The sequence below is a fragment of the Triticum dicoccoides genome, chromosome 1A, assembly GCF_002162155.2.
Source record: "Triticum dicoccoides isolate Atlit2015 ecotype Zavitan chromosome 1A, WEW_v2.0, whole genome shotgun sequence".
Lineage (NCBI taxonomy): Eukaryota > Viridiplantae > Streptophyta > Magnoliopsida > Poales > Poaceae > Triticum > Triticum dicoccoides.
The window spans coordinates 561834516-561837860 of NC_041380.1; positions in this window are offsets into that span (position 1 = coordinate 561834516).

Sequence of the window (3345 nt, forward strand, 5' to 3'; positions counted from 1 at the left end):
CCACACAGGCCCATAGGCTCCTCGCCATCGCCGGCGAGATGGGGTAGGAGCCAAGACAGCTTTATTGGACGCGACGTGCCGCCACCATCCGAGCGCCGCCCAACCAACACGTATCTACACGCAGGCGGAGTGCTGGAGCTCCCCCCACGCCTCACGAGGTCAGACGGCCATCGGAGGCGAAGAGGAGCGACGAGATCGTCGGCGGAAGAACTGAAGTCGCCTCCCGGTCGCTTCCTTTTCACCTTTATACTGTAGCAGGGGGAGGAGAGAATCACCCGGCTGAAGTGGGTTGCCTCATGTACGTTGGATGAAGATCTGATGGATGGCAGGCACACCATCACCACCAACTGAGAAATTTATAGTAGTAGAGATTAAGTCAGTGTCTTGCGTTTGCATCTTGTTGGTTGCTACGTGCGTCTGTGAGTGCAGCTCCGTCAAAGCATTTCTACTTTGCTTGGACGAGGTGCATTGCCTGCCCGGAGCATTTCTACGGCATTGGGTTCAGAGTTCAGACTGTCGGAAAAAGCTTTGTTCTTCAGTTATAATTAACCACTAGGAGGCTTATCCACGGCGTGCACGATGCCAAATTCACCAGGCATTAAAATGGTCCAACACCGCCCCTCTGCCTCATAACTAGCTCAATGCCCGTGCGTTGTTACGGTTCCGAAAGAATTAATTTAGATAAATATACCAATACTTTAAAAATGTAATGCTCTTAGGCTTTGAAATATGTTTCCGACGACTAAGAATAATTTTTTACACTTAGTTTTCTGCACCTTCGACTTCATCATGTTCCATTTCGTGTGACGCATTTTTGTAGGATTTCCCCTCTTCCATCTCAAATTAAAACCCTCATTTTTCTGCTTCTTTTCCGTGCATAATAACTATTTGCAAAATTGTTTTAAGACAAACAGGAAAATAGCAACAGCAACAAAACTTTTAGAGGGAGAGAGGGAGCAGCCCAGCCTACCAGGCGTAGCCCACTGACAGGTCTCTATCGTATCCATCTTTTTAAACACTTTTGCTCTTGTTTTAGACTCTAATTTGCATAATTTAAATGAAGTTAATCTGATTGAAGCTGTTTTCAGCACAACTATCATGATGTTGTTTTTGTGTAGAAATAAAAGTTCTCGGAATCTGAAAGAAACTTTGTGAAGATTTTTATTGAATACATAAAAAATACTGTAACGAAGATCCACCGGAGGGCCCCCGCCAATTGCTCAAAAGGCAACATGGCGTGCCTACCCCGCAGGGCGCATCTTGATGCCTTGTGGGTGCCACATGCGGCCGCCTAACCTAATTCCAAGCCTATAAATTCGGGTTTCCTGAGAAAAAATAGAGAAGGAGTATCATCGCGTTTTACGATACGGAGCTGCCGCCACCTGATACGTCTCCAACGTATCTATAATTTTTGATTGCTCCATGCTATATTATCTACTGTTTTGGACATTATTGGGCTTTATTATCCACTTTTATATTATTTTTGGAACTAACCTATTAACCGGAGGCCCAGCCCAGAATTGCTGTTTTTTTTGCCTATTTTAGGGTTTCCAAGAAAAGGAATATCAAACACAGTCCAAACGGAATAAAACCTTTGGGAACGTGATTTTCTCACCGAACATGATCCAGGAGACTTGGACCCTACGTCAAGAAATAAAGGAGGAGACCACGAGGTAGGGGGCGCGCCCTCCACCCTCGTGGGCCTCCTGTTGCTCCACCGACGTACTCCTTCCTCCTATATATACCTACGTACCCCCAAACAATCAGAAACGGAGCCAAAACCCTAATTCCACCGCCGTAACTTTCTGTATCCACGAGATCCCATCTTGGGGCCTGTTCCGGAGCTCCGCCAGAGGGGGCATCCATCACGGAGGGCTTCTACATCAACACCATAGCCTCTCTGATGAAGTATGAGTAGTTTACCTGAGACCTTCGGGTCCATAGTTATTATCTAGATGGCCTCTTCTCTCTTTTTGGATCTCAATACAATGTTCTCCTCCTCTCTTGTGGAGATCTATTCGATGTAATCTTCTTTTTGCGGTGTGTTTGTTGAGACTAATGAATTGTGGGTTTATGATCAAGATTATCTATGAACAATATTTGAATCTTCTCTGAATTCTTTTATGTATGATTGGTTACCTTTGCAAGTCTCTTCGAATTATCAGTTTGGTTTGGCCTACTAGATTGATCTTTTTGCAATGGGAGAAGTGCTTAGCTTTGGGTTCAATCTTGCGGTGTCCTTTCCCAGTGACAGTAGGAGCAGCAAGGCACGTATTGTATTGTTGCCATCGAGGATAACAAGATGTTTTTTTATCATATTGCATGAATTTATCCCTCTACATCATGTCATCTTGCTTAAGGCGTTACTCTGTTTTCATGAACTTAATACTCTGGATGCATGCTGGATAGCGGTCGATGAGTGGAGTAATAGTAGTAGATGCAGGCAGGAGTCGGTCTACTTGTCTCGGACGTGATGCCTATATACATGATCATACCTAGATATTCTCATAACTATGCTCAATTCTGTCAATTGCTCAGCAGTAATTCGTTCACCCATCGTAAAATACTTATGCTCTTGAGAGAAGCCACTAGTGAAACCTATGCCCCTCGGGTCTATCTTCATCATATTAGTCTTCCAATAATTAGTTATTTCCTTTGCTTTTTACTTTGCTTTTATTTTACTTTGCATCTTTATCATAAAAATACCAAAAATATTATCTTATCATATCTATCAGATCTCACTCTCGTAAGTGACCGTGAAGGGATTGACAACCCCTTATCGCGTTGGTTGCGAGGAGTTATTTGTTTTGTGCAGGTACGAGGGACTCGCGTGTAGTCTCCTACTGGATTGATACCTTGGTTCTCAAAAACTGAGGGAAATACTTACGCTACTTTGCTGCACCACCCTTTCCTCTTCAAGGGAAAACCAAGGCAAGTGCTCAAGAGGTAGCAAGAAGGATTTCTGGCGCCATTGCCGGGGAGTCTATGCAAAAGTCAACATACCAAGTACCCATCACAACCCTTATCTCCCGCATTACATTATTTTCCATTTGCCTCTCGTTTTCCTCTCACCCACTTCACCCTTGCCGTTTTATTCGCCTTCTCTTTTCCGCTCACCTTTCTTCCGCCATGTCGGAATCAAAAAGGGTGGGGGGTTCTCTCCCGAGTTTTAGTACTTTGGACAATCCTTCTATTCTCGCTAAACTCATAAATAAAGATGCTATGGAAAGTCCTATCGGGGTTATCAATGAGAATCTTAATAATTTTGATGAAGATGACTCCGGAATTTTTCGTTACTTACTTGATGAATCTTTGAAAGATACTTGGGATAGACTAATAAGAATC